Source organism: Ovis aries, chromosome 1 (genome assembly GCF_016772045.2).
Source record: "Ovis aries strain OAR_USU_Benz2616 breed Rambouillet chromosome 1, ARS-UI_Ramb_v3.0, whole genome shotgun sequence".
Lineage (NCBI taxonomy): Eukaryota > Metazoa > Chordata > Mammalia > Artiodactyla > Bovidae > Ovis > Ovis aries.
In genome coordinates, this window is record NC_056054.1 from 165,167,103 (window position 1) to 165,184,120 (window position 17,018).

Here is a 17,018-nt window from a genome sequence, read left to right on the forward strand (position 1 = left end):
CATAATTTTTACTTTTTAGTTCTGCTGAGTTCTAAGAATCAGAGTAAGACTGATTTCATATGTAGAAATAATAATTTCCTTTGATAATGGTACCTTAAAGTCAACCACAGTGACTACCAGTGACATTCTTACCAGCTGCGTATGCAGATATTATTTTCTTTCTTTCCTGATAGTAAAGTCTATTTCTGATATATATTATGGGACAAAGAAACCAGGGTAAGTGGTAATAGAAGATACCGATAGGAAAGTAAAGGTGGAAAAAGTCTTCTCTGTAGTTATGGTACATGGCAGCATATGCACACGTTATGAAGTAGGGGAGGTGTCAGACTGAGTTTTGTTGTTGCTATTTTTTAATTTATAAATACGTCCATAATAAGTCAATTCCATAACCAAAGATACATTTCAACCTTTGACTTTATGGTTTGTTTGTTTTTTACCTGCTTAGTAGAATTGGGGCTATGGTCATTTTAAGGTATTAGTCATTTTCAGTCACGAGATTAGACAACAAAAGATGGTAAAGGTTACAAAGCACTATAAACCAACAAGGAAGCCATGTACTATAACTACAGATAAAACTTTTTCCACCTTTACTTCCTTATCTGTATCTTCTATTAGCACTTACCCTAGTTTCTCTCATACTACGTATTAGAAACCTTTGCATGCATGTCTGTGTGCTAAGTCACTTCAGCCATGTCCAACTGTGTGCAGCCCTGTGGACCATAGCCCATCTGGCTCCTCTGTCCATGGGATTCTCTAGGCAAGAATACTGAGTGAGGTGTCATACCCTCCTCCAGGAGATCTTCCCGAGCCAGGGATTGCACCCGTGTCTTATGTCTCCTGCACTGGCAGGCAGGTTCTTACCACTAGCACTACCTGGAAAGCCCTGTTAGATACCTTTACATTATCTGACTTAATCCTCATAACCACTCTGTGGTGGACACCTGATTATTCTCATTTTTACAAATGGGGAATCTAGAAATCAGAAAAATTAAGTAGCTTGCCCAGGATCAAACAGTTACTAAGTGACTGAGCCATGTGCAGATACCTTGTTCCCAGAATTCTTTTCTCTTTTTGGTATTACCTCCTATTTTCAGTCTCCTCTGGTGCCTTTCTTTGCCTTTCAGCTACAAAGTACTATTCATCAAACTGTATAATTGAAGTTTTAAAATTTGCTGTTCCCAGCACAAGCAGCCCATGGCTAGATGAATATTCCTACCCACTCACCTCCCCAATTAGAAAGAGTGACGGAGGTAGCCCACATAGTTCCCTTTATGTATTATTAATATAGTCACAGAAAGCTCCTGAGTAAATTCTTGTTTTTGTTTTTCAACTTATCTTAATATTTTTCTGTTTTTTTGAGGTATAGTTGATACATAGCATTGTACTAAAGATGTGCAAGTAAGTTCTTTACTATCTTGTCCCCTCCCCCCTTTTTTATGCCCATTGAATATGATGAAGACAAGTGAATATTCAAAATAGAGTGTCTTTTGGCTCAGGATTTTAAAAAGAAGGAAGGGAGAAAGAAGTGGGAAAAGGAGAAAAACACTAGCTGGTCAGGAAAACAGAATGGCCCAAGGGATAAAGACTGTCACCCAGGAATCACTAGGTTTAACCCTGGTTAACTCACAACTTGTTAATAGGACTTCCAAGGCCATGCTTGATCTGGCCTACAACTTCACCTCATTCTCCTCCCTTCTTCACTCTTTCTGCTCCGAATATGCTGGCCACTTAGTACACCTTTCTCCCCCCACCTCCAGGCCCGCCCTGTGCTCTCCGCTTGGACGCCTTCGCTCTGTTCGGCACCCAGTTAGCTCTTCCATCTCAGCCCTCCACCTTCAGCTCTGGTGAGGGTTCCTGAGGAAGCCCTCCCTGACCTTTCTGACTAGGTCATGACCCTGTTAGACACTTCAGTGGCACTATGACCTCTTTCTTATACCAATTAAAACAGCAATTTTATATACCTCTGTATTAGCTAGAGAATTTTGGCCTCCCCTACTGAGCTGTGAGTTCCATGAATACAGACATGGTATGTTTGCTCGTCGTTATGTCCCTGGCGCTTTGCTCATAGTATGTACTCAGTTTCTTGAACGACTTACTGAATAACTGAATGTGTTTGTTTCCTCATCAAAGGACCAGATTTTTAGTCCAATCTTTCTGGCCAGATTCACAGACTTGACCTAGCAGAATTCAGGTGTTTCAAAGCAGTTGGATATGAAATGGAGAAAGATGGGGAAAAGCAATGACAAGTGCTGACATGGTACTCTTTCTTCCTGCTGCTTCACCCACCACACACCCCCCACTATATTGAGCTTGGTTGGCTACATGACATCTGTTTCCTAATGACATCCAGTCACTAAGTGGACAACAAATGTGTGGCCATGGCTGTGTTTCAGTAAAACTTCATTGACAGAAACAGCCATGGTTTGCTGTTTTTGCTGACCCCTGCTGTAGATGATATTATGAAGCCATCATGAAGGAACCTACAAATAAGTCAGTCTGAAAGAATGACTCTCCACCCCCTTAGAAGAAAGTTATTCACAAGGTCTTTATTTGTTCCTGCAGGATATGTGTGACTATGCATAAGACCTAGAGCCGCTGGTGGAGCTGTTAAATAGATGAGGTAGATGTGGCGTGGACAGCACCAGGACTGTGAGAGCTAGGCTGTTTCACAGGCCGTTGTCTCCTGTCCCCCCCACCCCCACCCCCCCATTGATTAAATAAGGGGCAGTTTCTATTTGACATCTGATATAGTCTCTGGCCACAAAATCTGTGTCTTAAACAAACTAGGACAATTTCAGTGGAATTCTTTTTGGCTTTAGCTAGCTGTCTAAAGTGTTTTCATAAAGAGCAGGTTATAGTATTGCACTACAGAATTTGAGCATTTTCCTCATCTGTTCTTGAGTAGTCATTCTTTCTTTTCAAATCCTGGAAACAAAAGAATTTTCCGGCTCATCCTACACACAGCCCAGAAATTTCGACTCTTAGAACCTGTGTAAAGAATTTAGGATCTATGTGGAGTTCATTCATGGTTGGTTTGGTCATTGTGGAATAAAAGCCAAATGAAATGGATCATTTATTTTCTCAGTTTCTTAAACTTCTGGTGCTAGAAAACACTATGTCACAGTTGTTGCAGAAATGGATACACTGCTTTTTAAACTCACATACACACATAAGAGAGCTATAGAAAAAGCACAATTTTCCCCTTGCCACCCCAGATTCCCTTACATCTTTATTTACTAGTTTTGAATGAAGAAGGAAGAAAACAGAGAAACACTTAATGCTGTTTATTAAATTGCTCATTAATATTCCTAAGGGGAAATACAAGAAATTTTTTCTCATGTATTTAATTTGAATTTAATTTGAGGTGGTTGAGGACGTTAATCTTTATATTTTAAATTGATTTTCTGCCGCACAGTGGCAAAATATACGCTATAGAAATATATTCCCAAAATGGGCAAGAGAATTATAGGTTGGTTTAGAAAGAATCCAGAATAATATTTTATTGAGTTGGTTTTTGTCATTAAACCAGGTTGTTGGCAAAGATGGGTTTTCCCGCAACTGTCTACACTGTCAAGTGCCAGAAATTTTTTAAAAAATAAAGTTTGATAGATATTTTTAAAGGTAAAGCCATACTTTCCTGCTTATTTGAAATTCACTGTTAGTTACATGAACAGCAACTGAAGTATTAAATTTTTATTTTGTTTTCTGCCTCCTCTGTATCATATTATAACCAGTCATTTATTTGCTCCTCTCAATCTGCTTCTACCTTCCTGTATCTGGTTTTTGCTTTTAGATCTACCACGGGTTAAGAAATCAGGTAACTAGCAAGGTTCTAAAGGATGAAGTAATGTTTTTGGTGTAGAAGTTCTGAGAGTCATTTGAAGTGTAGATATCTTTACATCCTTTTATCTAGATTGAAGTTGTATAAAAATTGTGTCCCAGGAAGATGGCAGTTGATGTGTGTCTGTATCATGACATAGTGGGCCATATTACCTCTGAGTAGGGTCCTAAATTTCTATATTTCTAAAGAATAAATCAAATCCAACCAGTCTTGTCTAAGGTGACTTTATAGGTGTCTATTCCAGTTGTCCTGCTCATAAGAAGATGCTATAAATATCTTTGAAACACTTCTTACTCATCATTTCTGCTGAAATGTGCTTTTCATAGATGTGAAATCACAGTGAGAGCCTTCCTAAGAATTCCACTGATGTTGATAGAGAACTGCCTGAAGCAGTCCATGTGAGCAATTAGCTAGCTTGTTCAGTTATACCCTTTTATGGGGACTCCTGTCTCCTCTTTGATGCCCAGATAACCTGCCGATGCTGGAATCAGAGGGCAACAAGGAACACCTTCTACTGACCCACTCTGTGGTTGACCAGTGCATCCTTCCCCACATAATAGTTCTCTTAAACCTCCCCTGCAGTCTTCTTAGAAGTCACATTCCTCAGTTTTGTCGTGCTCTTAAGAGAGTTACTATGTGACCCTCAAAGAAGAAAAGGAGATGGCATCGCTGTTTGTAGCAGCCTGAGGCTAAGCAAGCTCTTTGTGAGAGATTATCTCACTTGATCCTTCAGTAACTTCATGAGGTATTGTCTTCATGTTTTATAGATGAGGAAACTGAGGGTCAGAGAAGTGAAGTACATGCCCAGTATCACATATCCTAACAAGAAGCAGAGCTGGGCTTTGTGCCCAGATCTGATTCCACAGCCCAGATTCTTTCTAGTACCCCCAACAGTCCCTCCAAGAAGGAAAAGGATTCATGGCAGGTGTGCTTTGGGCTGGTATGCTATGTAATCCTCCCATCTACCCTGTGAAGTAGGTATCATAAATTATTCCCAGTTTACTCACAGACATGTGAGTTTAGGTAACCCGACGACAGTCACACATCAGTTAATGGCAAACTCGGAATAGGAGCTCTAACCCTTAAGTTCTCTAAGCCTCAGTTTCCTCACTGTAAAAATAAGAACAATAATGGCATCAGTCTCTCAGGACAAAATGTAATAATTCTTGTAAAGTGCTTAGCGTAGTGCCTGGCGCATAATAAGCCCTCAATAAATGTTAGCTATAATTAATTTAGCACAGCAAAGGCAGAATCACTTTGAATAGAAAAATCCTGCTATTCCACTATCTCAGTATTACAAACATTGTATTATATTAATGGTAAATGAAAGGGTGTCTTCCCTCATTTAAAACAAAAAGTTAGATCAAGCACTGGGTAATTTGTCCTTCATCACCTAAGCAATTACACAAGTGGCTTTGAGGTTTCTTCCAGTTCTGAAACTGTACCATTGGAGCAATGGACTATGTTTTCCTTTAAGGAATTAGAAGTCGAACCTCCAGTGCTTTCCACAGTAAAGGTGTGGTTTGCTCCAACAGAGGATTGAACAGAGCCCATTAACAAAGCTGAGTGCTGACTTTGATTTTCAGAGTTGTAAATGACAAGTAGTATAAACAGTGAGGACTTTGGGAGTATTTGTTTCTCATGGAAAGATAAGATACCTACAGCATTTTAAGATGGAAACAAAAGCCAGATAATTGATTTTTTTAGCAAAGGTATTTAAGAAAATATTTGCTTTGTGCTTGGCTCCAGGGAATAATAGAATACAAGTAATTATTAAACTGGAATTTAGTAGCCCAAGATGAATCAGGAAGCCAGCTCCCCAGAACAGTTTCCAGCCAAGTTTGAGAACTCTAACAAGATATTCAGCCACAGCCAGACACTCTGTTGCTTGGGAAAGTCTGTGAAAGTTTTTGTTTTGATCATGATCCTAAGGAACTCCATCAGTTTAACTTATTGGTGATCATGAAATTACATCCTCAAGCACCGATGGTCAAGATCCCTCAGTGCTGATGTGTGGAATTACTTGATTTCACATGGGGTATGGTTATATACCTTCCTCATTAGTATATCCAGGAAGGAGATGAAGTTCCCAATGGCCCATCTTTCATTCTCAACAGTTTTATAGATAGGACTGTTTTAATAATTTGCAACTCCCCCTCTAGGAAACTATACCCCTGGATTAAATGCATCTTCTCCCTTCTCCCATGTATCCTATGTTGACCTCTAACAAAGAGCTTGCTACATTGCCTTATGGTTTGTGTTCTTACCTGACTTCCCAACTGGACCCTGGAGTAATTCCTGGCTATGGCTGCACGGTGCGTGCACCTGTGGAGTTGCTCAGTAAATGTTCATTCACCAACTGACTGACTGACTTAAAGAACATGTTTTTAAACTTCCAGCTTCTATGGACCCCTACTATCAATGATAGGTTCATTCTTTCCTTGTTGCTGGAATCTGTCTCATTGCTAAACTATGAGTTCACATCTTTTCCATTCTTCCCACTGCCTTCCTTCTGCTCACTCCCTCACCTGTCTTGTCCAGTTCTCTGCCTTCAAAGCCTCTCCTCTTTAGACATTTTCTTCTTTTCCTGTCCTAAAAGAATATTCCTCTTGGTTTCCAAATTCTTATCCTCATCTGAGCTTTGGATCATAGGCATCACCTCTGGAATCTTGCCCCTCAGATACCTCCTTTCCCTTATGTACCCTTTTTTCTAATATCTTAGCTTTCACTGCTCCCATAGCTAACTGCCAGTTTATCTCCTGTCTTCGTATTTTGTGACCTCATTCTTTTAGCCTCTTAACTTCCCACCCGCCTATTTGTCATGTGGCTCCTGTCCTCACCAGTGGCTTCTGAATTTCCAGATCCAGGAAACTCCTCTTGGTCTTCATGTTCCAGCCCAAGCTTCTAGGTGGATTTAATTATGCTCTTTCCACAGCTATCCAGGCTAGAAATCTTGGTGTCATTTTCCACTCACCCATTTCCCCTTAACATCAGTATCCGTATCAGTTCAGTCGCTCAGTCATGTCCGACTGCGACTCGATGAACCACAGCATGCCAGGCCTCCCTGTCCATCAGCAGCTCCTGGAGTCCACCCAAACCCATGTCCATCGAGTTGGTGATGCCTTCCAACCATCTCATCCTCTGTCATCCCTTTTTCCTCCTGCCCTCAATCTTTCCCAGCATCAAGATCTTTTGCAATGAGTCAGCTCTTCACATCAGGTAGCCAAAGTTTTGAAGTTGCAGCTTCAACATCAGTCCTTTCAATGAACACCCAGGACTGATCTCCTTTAGAATGGACTGGATGGATCTCCTTGCAGTCCAAGGGACTCGCAAGAGTCTTCTCCAACAACACGGTTCAAAAGCATCAATTCTTCGGTGCTCAGCTTTCTTCACAGTCCAACTCTCACATCCATACATGACCACTGGAAAACCATAGCCTTGACTAGATGGACCTTTGTTGGCAAAGTAATGTCTCTGCTTTTGAATATGCTGTCTAGGTTGGTCACAACTTTGTTTCCAGGGGGTAAGCGTCTTTTAATTTCATCGCTGCAATCATCATCTGCAGTGATTTTGGAGCCCCCCAAAATAAAGTCAGCCACTGTTTGCACTTTTCCCCATCTATCTGCCATGAAGTGATGGGACCAGATGCCATGATCTTCGTTTTCTGAATGTTGAGCTTTAAGCCAGCTTTTTCACTCTCCTCTTTCACTTTCATCAAGAGGCTCTTTAGTTCTTCTTCACTTTCTGCCATAAGGGTGGTGTCATCTGCATATCTGAGGTTATTGATATTTCTCCCAGCAATCTTGATTCCAGCTTGTGCTTCCTCCAGCCCAGCATTTCTCATGATGTCCTCTGCATAGAAGTTAAATAAGCAGGATGACAATATACAGCCTTGAAGTACTCCTTTTCCTATTTGGAACCAGTCTGTTGTTCCATGTCCAGTTCTAACTGTTGCTTCCTGACCTGCATACAGATTCTCAAGAGCAGGTCAGGTGATCTGGTATGCCCATCTCTTTCAGAATTTTCCACAGTTGATTGTGGTCCACACAGTCAAAGACTTTGGCATAGTCAATAAAGCAGAAATAAATGTTTTTCTGGAACTCTCTTGCTTTTTGGATCTTTGGTTCCTCTGTCTTTTCTAAAACCAGCCCTTAACATACTCTCCTCTATAAGAAAAATAAGACTTGTGTTTATATTTGTAAGTTTATTTTTTAGAAGGTATACACCATTAATGCAATGGACGTGAGTTTGAGCAAACCCCAGGAGAGAATGAAGGACAGGGAAGCCTGGCATGCTGCAGTCCATTGGGTTGAAAGAGTCAGGCATGACTTAGCAACTGAACAACAGTACAACAAAAGATAATGTATAAAACAGAGTAGTGACTTAAAAATATTCGTTAGAGTGATCTCATTTGGCAGCAGGATGTTAATAGAAGCAAAAGGCCAAGCCAGTGAGAAAGTATGGAAAGCAGTAAAAGTCATGAATGAACCACATGCATTTTATGCAAAGCCGTGTATTCTTCAAAATTCTGATTTCCACACATTCTAAGCACTAACAGAAAGTATCTAGTTGAAGAAAGGCCAACCCAACCAACACTTTGAGTCAGAGTGTTCTGGTTTTTCACAGTTATGACATTTTTTGAAATATCAGCATAAAATTTATGTATTTGCATATGTATACAAGATCCTCATTAAGTTTCTGTGTCATGATATCGTCAGAAGTCTGTAAGGAACAAAGCAGTCTTTTAATCACTTTTCTGTACCGTATAGTTGGAATGCCCTCACTTTGGGGCCATCCGTGAACCTCTCCAAACCTATTCAGTCCTTGACCTGAAAGTGAAGCTATAGTGGTCAGCCTGCATGCCATTCTCCCTCTTTCTTTTACAAAACTGTCATGTGCCCCTTTGACCTCGTTTTCCCCATACCCTATAAGTCTGGTGTTTCCTTGTTCGAAGCAGAATGAAGAAGGTTTGATTTGAATTTGGGGAATAATAACAAAAGAGGAAAACAGTCAGCTACCCAGAGTGTGTTTTCACTGTGTGTAACTGTTTTCACCCAGAGTGTGTTGCCCTACTTGGGCAGAGTCATGACTATGTAGAACTAGGGCTCATCACAGCAAGCTTGACAAAGCGTGTGTCACTGAGGCCCAGCAGAAAAGTGCTTCCATAGGACTCCACCCTTGCTTTCATAGAAGTTAACAGAATGGAGAGGGTTTTGTACCAAGAAGGACTGTGCCATGTTGCAGGTGCCACAGAAGAGTCGGAGGGGTCCCTAGGGGAAGTTGCCATGGAGCATGGGAGACTGAGATAGCATTTCAGAGAATCCTGAAGTGAAGCTTCATTGGAATCTTGGTGTCTGTGCAGAGGAAGGAGATTGCTGGGGGCAGAGTAAAGCCTAGAGGCAGGAACCAGCAGAGCTCGTTCAGGAACTGAAGAGCAGGTTATGGAGGGGCTCAAGATACAGAGGAGGCCTGGAGGGAACAGGGGAAGATGCCAGAATAAACTGGAGAGGGAGCCATTCTTTGGGACTAACCTATCAATGGCACCCCACTCCAGTCCTCTTGCCTGGAAAATCCCATGGATTGAGGAGCCTGGAAGGCTGCAGTCTATAGGGTCGCTGAGGGTCGGACACGACCGAGCAACTTCACTTCCACTTTTCACTTTCATGCATTGGAGAAGGAAATGGCAACCCACTCCAGTGTTCTTGCCTCGAGAATCCCAGGGACGGGGGAGCCTGGTGGGCGGCCGTCTGTGGGGTCGCACAGAGTCGGACACGACTGAAGTGACTTAACAGTAGCAGTATCATCTTAGGGAGTTGGTTCCTTTTTGCTTAAGGCAGTGGGAAGTCATCAGATATAGTCTTTTTTATCTGCGAGATGGGGATAATGACCTCAGCATTACTGAGATCTCAAGAGTAGTAGTATAGCAAATTATCATGCCTTAATAAACATTTCATCTTTTTTTTCTGTCAGATAAATTACTGGAATATGTTATTCACAGGGCACTATACTCATCTTGTAATAGCCTACAATGAAAAAAAATCTGAAAAAAATAGATATGTGTGTATATCCCTTTACTGTACACCTGAAACTCATATAGCATTGTAAATCAACTATAGTTCAATTTTGAAAAGAGAGAAATAGTGCTTTTTAAAAAGAATATATGATAAATCTAATCTAACTAGAAAGCATATTAGGATATGATCATAATTTTTAAAAATATATTGTATAAATGTTCAGGTAGTCCTAATTCATTATAGGGGCTGTATTAATTCTCTGGACTTTCCCAAGCCTTAGTTTTCCACATGTAAAATTTCTCTTCCTGACTGATAAATTGAATTTAGTAATCCATAGATCAAAATGCTACAGCCCATAAAGAAGCTTTAGAGATGGAAGAAACAAAATTAGATTTAATAGAAACATTTATTTCTAACAGACTCCAGAGATAGAATAGTAGTGAGTCTCCAGTGAGCTTCCAGATTAACTCCCAGAGGGTCTGGGATAATTGTGTAGAGAACAATTAAAGGAAAGAATTGTACTAATATGACTTCTTTTAGAACTACCTAACAGTAAGATTATGAACATTGAGCATGGTTCTCTGGCCAAGACCTCAAGCTCATGCACTGTGGTAGTAGTAAGACTCAGACCACCCCTAAGAAGTACAAGGGAACCCTTGAGGGTTCATGTCTGTTCCTCTTGCAGAAAGAAGTGTTGGGATTATGCCTAGTTCTTTCCTTCTCCTTTCATCTTCTGGCTCTCTCCTATCATCACACATTAATTGTCTGCAACGTGTGTAGCATCATGCCTCTCGTATTATACTGATGAGCTTCACTCTGTCCTGGGCTGAGTTCAGTTTTGGAAAAATAGTGATAGCTCAACCTGTCAGGTACCAGAGAGGGAAATAGTTCTTTTCTGTTTGAACAGACAAATGGAATCATTGAGGAATTTGCATTTTTCTAGCTAGATTCTTCACCTTTGCATATCTGGTTTTAGTTATTCCTATCAAGGTTGTAATGAGGTAGGTTTAGGATCCCCATTTTAAAGATGAGGAATAGCAAAGAATAGGGAAGCCTGGCATGCTACAGTCTATGGGGGCGCAAGGAGCTGGACATGATTGAGTGACTGAACAACAACAAGGCTTAGAAACGGTAAGTGACAGGAACTAGATGATAATAGTAATGCCAGTCCAAAGACTGTAACTCCAACCCAGCTTTCTCTCCACGGCTGCTTCTCCGTTACACCACCCTAGTGTTTGAGGTTTTGAGCACTTCGGATACAGTGCTTCTAGGAAGGAGTAAAAAAGCCCATGGGGCTGTCCAAGGTTACAGTGTGAAATGAGGTTGCGTCTGCTTTCTTCCCCACCTCCTACAGGTCTTTCCTCATTCCCTCCCTCATGCAGTCATTTTGCCTGCCTTGTAATCATTGCCGTGCCCTCTGGAGTGGGAGAGTTGGAGTACTGAGGGTGGGGGTGGGGGGCGGGAAGGCTCGCTTGTGCTTGTAGGGCTATTGTTCCTGCTTCCTTTTGGATGATGTCGTAGTTTCTGTTACTCATTTTATGTTTACTTACCATCTGAATCCATGTCGATTTATGTGTCCTTGGCTCTGAACCACGGTTTATGTATTTTTGTGTTGTTAATATTTTTAATTGGTGTTTTTAAAGTAGATGTACTCTGTGTGTTTGGCAGACCAACAAAGTGGAACGGAAAAAGCGTCAATTTTTTAAAGTAACCATATAAGGTGAAAAGTCCCTTTTTGTGTGGGTGCGTGTGTGTAGATTACAGGTTTTATCAGGCCTACTCTTCGTTAATATTTATTGTAACAGTTTACAGTGTAGCCCCTGGAGTCACTCTGGAGTGTGCACAGCCCAAATGACGTAACCTTGGAAAATGCAATAAATCTAAAGTTAAAACCACTTCTAATGGGAAGTTTCTCGAAAGTTGTAAAGTTAAATTGCCTCCTCCAGGATGAGGGAGGTGGTGTGGAGAATGCCCCAGGGGACCTGGCTTTGCCCCTCTCCAGGCTTGTCCCCTGGGTTGGAATGCTGGCTTTGGGTTGGATTACTTTGTTTTATTTAAACTTCTCCGACTATTCCTTTGCCCAGTACTCCATGGTGTGGCAGTCTTGTGGTAACATTAATATGTAACCTTTGATCTCCTTTATATGTTCAGCATGACTCTTATCCTACACATGCATGCCCAGGTGCCCAAAGTAGAATTTTGTGAGTCAGAGTCTTAAGTTGCAAGGAGACTAGGCATCACCCAGTTCATTTTGCCAGCTCCTACATAAACCTGTCCAACTATATGCAGCTGAATACTGACTAGAGTGTCTCATGCTTGACATTTTAGAAAGTTGTTTGTTGTATTGTTTTGACATGTGACTGCCCAGAGTCTACAGTGTTACTCTGGATGTCTCTCTCTGAAGCTACAGAAAAGAATTGTTCTTCTTCCATGATATTTGTAGGTGTTTGAAGACAATGACAGTGATCGTGCCCCATTCCCTTTTTAGGTGTCACACATCCATGCGTGTGTGCAAGTATTACATTATAGTTCATTTGTCCATTTGTAGAGTACAAACTATGTATATGTTAGATGCAGAAACTAGGGAAGCCGTTGTGATCTCTGCTCTTAGGGAACTTCTGGTCTAATTAATTATAGAGTGATAAGGGCTATAGGAGGAGCACCAAATTCAGCCTTGCTGATTGGAGATTGAACTTGTCAAGGAAAGTTCTCTGGTGAGGCATTGTGTAATTGAAGTCCAGAAGAGTACAAGGATTGTCCCAAGGAAGCAGTGTGAATGAGAACCAGCTTGCTGGAAATGCTGAATAGGGGTTCAGGGAAGGGAGAGTAGTTCCGTTCAGGTAAGGCAGTAAATGGGGAGGTAGTGAGTGGAGATGAAAATGCATAAGTGCTGGAAGCAGAAAGCAGAGCTAACAGATGGAAGGGTAGGGGGATGGAATCAGACATTACAGGAGAGATTGTCCTGATTACGAAGACTATTTATTGTTCTCTCGGTTACCCAACAACTATGGGAACATAACAGGTTCTGTATGAGGTCATACAGGTTTGGAAATATTTTGTGTATTATGTTTTGTTGTTAGAGAAAGAATGTCATCAATCATCAAGATTAGATAGGTATGGATCTTTCAGTAGCAAGACCATTTCTCTAACTGGATTTGGAGAAACAAGAGGAGGAAAGAGATAACACAGTTGTAACATTCTAATGACTATGAGAAAATCTGGATGACTGTTATACACAGGACAACAAGGGTAATCATAGCAAACACTTCTATATTAGTATGCGCTTGGCCCTGTTAATAGTAACAAATTTGATGCCCACATTAACTCTACAAGTTAAGTATTATCCCTAGATACAGAGAGTTTAAATAACTTACCACAGAATAGAAAGCTAAGTGGCAGAGCTAGGATTTGATTTCAAGCCCTAAGAACATGTGGAGAAAGACGTAAGTTCTAGGTAAAGGAAGCCCCCACAATTCAAAACATCTGTGGAAATGGCTCCTGCCCGCTGTTGATGGTCACAACCACACACACTTGCTGATGTGGTCATGACCAGAATAAACAGAGCAAGTATTCATAACTCCACATTTCATACCTAATCCACAGGCACTACTGTATGGAGGAGACCACTCTCCTGATGGCATTCAGGGGTTGGCCCTGAATGTGTCTCACTAGAAGTTATGGTTGCCTGCAACCTCAGTTGACCTCCCTGCCTCCTGCCACTTTCAAAGAGGGTTTAGCCTGCCTAGGGAGGGTAGGAGAATTAGGGTAACAGTAAACCAGAGAAAGTTTGAAATACCCTTAATTCTAAGGATACAGAATTCCCAGGCCAGGCCATGCTGGTAACCATGAATGTATAGCTGTCCCAGTTTTCAAGCATGCATAATTTCTTTGTTAAACGGATTGATTTCATGTTGAATATGTGCAGACAAGTGTTTCTTGGGGACAGAAGGGATGAAAATAAGTAAGAGAGAGGTTGAAGTGATGAAGCATCGAGCCTGTGCTGGATAGGAAAAGATGTGAAAGTAGGTGTTGGGCTGGTACGTAAGGATCCAGTGGAGGGATTGGGATCTCTGGGTCCAGAAAGAAGTGAGGCGGGAGCAATTGCATGAAAGGACGAATGTTCCATGAACAGGATGTTTAAAATGTTTGAAATTTTTTTCAGAAGAGGACTCTTGACACTCATCCTTGACTTGGTCAGTGTTATCTGAACATATACCAGTCTGTTAATAACTTAATTAAAGTATGTCATAATGAAAATGTTAGATAGGTCAGGTCAGAACTCCTAGGTACAGCCAAGGTGAAGCTGATCTTTTAAGTTCACGTGACTTTGTAATCTTGGAGCACATGTTTGAATATTTGAACATGCTGTTTATTCTGTTGCATGACAAAATAAAATGAGAGGTCATAGACTAGTCTGTGATGCAAATTTTACTCTATAGATTTATATGCCCAGTGGAAAATGCCATTGAGGTATTATAAGCCATGATAATTCTCAGGCCTCAAAACTCATTATAGTTCAGCTAGATTTTATATTTACTCATTGCTGTTTATCTTTATTAATGATCTTATCTCTAGCTGATTGCAGCTTCCTTAAGATCAGGGGCAGGGTCTGTGTCTCCTCTAAGTTTCCCCCTCCCGCACCTAGCCCAGTACAAGGTATATGGTGCTCAACATCACAGGGATCTACGCCAGTCAGCTTATGTTACAGCTGAAGCAGTTGAGGTCCTGACATTTAAAGTGATTTGCTAAGGCATCAGGGCTCAGCAGTGAGGAAGCCTGAGCCACAACCCAAGTTTTATTCCCACCTCAGCTCTTCGCACCGTGACATGCTGACACAGCTAATGAGTCAAGTTCTTGCAGTGACCTGGGTTTGTGCCAAGCACCCATAGGAAGCCAATATTCACTAAGCTAGTGCTTCCCAGCCTGGTATTTCCCAATTTCGCTCACAGAGAAAAGGGTGATGTTTATTTAGGACATTAGGTGAAAAATGAAGGCTTTTGAAGGGCAGCTAAAGCGAGGAGACCCTAAGGGTACTCACTGGCCCAGGCACTGCCAAGCAGATCCAGGGATCAGATCTTCCTATCTTCGTACACTTCTCTCATCCACTGAGTTTCCAGCAACAGTCGGAAACGGCTTCCCAAAATTAACATTAGATCACTTGGACCCATGTTTTCTGAAGAAATTTATTTTTGACTGTACTGGGTCTTTGTCGTTGCTCACCGGCTTTTTCCCTAGTTGCAGTGAGTGATGGCTACTCTGTAGTTGCGGGCTTCTCACTGTGGTGGTGAAAAAATATAAATCCTACTATCCAAACATATCACTAAGTCCCCACCATGAGATTAAGGGTATAAGCTTAAATTGTGAAACAGCAAATACATGGGTTAGTTATTTTTCTTTTGAGGCTAAGCAGTTCATGACCTTCTTTCTTGTATTCTTCATCTGTGGGGGCACTATATAATTTTTTTAATCAGAGAAGGAAGGTTAGAACTCATTTTTATCTGTGCAGGCTGTTGCATTTATCTGTGTTGCTCAGTCAGGTACGTGGCACATGCTTCGTCCAGCATCATACGTGTTCTGTGGATGTAGGACCTTGTTCTTTGAGGGTCGTGACTGATTTTCCAGACCTTTAGAACTGAGATAAAATAATAAATTTGTAGCTCTGAATTTGTCTCAGGTACTTTTCTGGATACTTTTGTATTTTAACAGATAAATGGCTATTTATAGGGATATCTGTCCATGATATCTCTTAAGACAGCTAAATAAAATTTTCACAGTTTATAGGATAAATGAGTCCTTAGAGAAATTGTTTCTTATCTCAGAAGTAGATTGAGAGGGCTCCTAAGCCGACTGCAGAGGCTGGGCTTAGGAACTTGAAAGGGGTTGGGAGTTAAAGTGGTCAAACTCTGGGCAAATCTTCTGGAGTGAAGTAGGTTCCCCCACCAGTGGCCCTTCCTTTCTGCATGCTCCATCACACTTTGACTGAAAATCTGCTGATACTAAGAATACTGATTCCCTTTAAACCTTGAAAGTGCCACTTAAATATGCTGGCATCTTGAATCAGACTGTAAACAGGGAGGGAAGGGCATTGAAGAGCAGTAATAATAAGAGCCCATTTGCCAAATGTTTATAAAGTTAATGGGACCTCCCTGGTAGCTCAGATGGTAAAGTGTCTGCCTACAATGTGGGAGACCAGGGTTTGATCCCTGGGTCAGGAAGATCCCCTGGAGAAGGAAATGACAACCCACTCCAGTGTTCTTGCCTGGAAAATCTCATGGATGGAGGAGTGTGGTAGGCTACAGTCCATGGGGTCGCAAAGAGCCTGACACGACTGAGCGACTTCACCTTCACCTATAAAGTTACTAGTGATCAGCAAATGCAGTCTGTTATTCAGCACCGGGATGCTCTCTTCCCGTGGAGGGTGGTACACATTATTGAAGGTCGTTGGAGGCAGAGAAGAGGGCGGAGAGAGTGCACAGTGAACCTGGAATAGCTGTTTCTTATCTTGGTTTGGGGTAAGATGGGAAGAGGACAGCAAGGAGTGAAGCGAGGCACAGCATTTTGGTAAACATGGATCTGGATCACTGCCCCTGCCCCTGGCATGCCAAGGGTATGATTCCAGTGGTATGCTGCAGCTGGCCCTTACTGACTCACAGCAGCAAGCTTTGTTAAGCACAGTCATTATTAAAAATTAAAAAATCTTAACTTCAAATAAATGGGCAAATTCTTGCAAACAGGGCTAAGGATTGCTGAAACTCGTCGCTTAATAATTTTACTACACTGTGCTCTCAAGGTTATTTATGCCTCTTCTCTTCCCAGCTCTGTATTCAGTGATGTCATGTTGATAGCTTGAAATCAGCCATCATGGGAATATTTGCACCATGGAAATCAACAAATGTAGCAAATCAACTTTTTCCCAGAGAGCCAGTTGTTAACCATTTACCAGCACACCAGTGGATATTATGACCATGTGCCAACAAGCAGGAAGGAGGGATGTGGTGTTTATCCCAGTGAGACCAAGTCTGTTGTCTCTAGGTTACATATCTTCATCTTAGACAGTGCTGCCTACTTGGATTGGGGTTAAAAAAGACAATATGCTATGCTCAGGCACTAAGTCATGTCTGGCTGTTTGCGACCCCTTGGACTATAGCCCGCTAGGCTCCTCT

The 17,018-nt window shown here is 41.5% G+C and overlaps 3 protein-coding genes across 7 annotated transcripts in view; 2 read left to right on the forward strand and 1 right to left on the reverse strand.

The window, feature by feature from the left end:
• FILIP1L (filamin A interacting protein 1 like) overlaps positions 1-17,018 on the reverse strand; it is a 388,439-nt gene that overhangs the window by 219,547 nt on the left and 151,874 nt on the right. The gene's annotated exons all lie outside the window — the stretch shown is intronic.
• Positions 1-17,018, forward strand: part of CMSS1 (cms1 ribosomal small subunit homolog) — a 394,573-nt gene that overhangs the window by 147,323 nt on the left and 230,232 nt on the right. The window lies entirely within an intron of this gene.
• Positions 1-17,018, forward strand: part of LOC132659897 (uncharacterized) — a 62,784-nt gene continuing 45,766 nt past the window's right edge. The window contains exon 1 of the mRNA XM_060416601.1: positions 1-17,018. This exon is cut by the window's right edge and continues 20,024 nt beyond it. The gene's annotated coding sequence lies outside the window, so the exon portion shown is untranslated.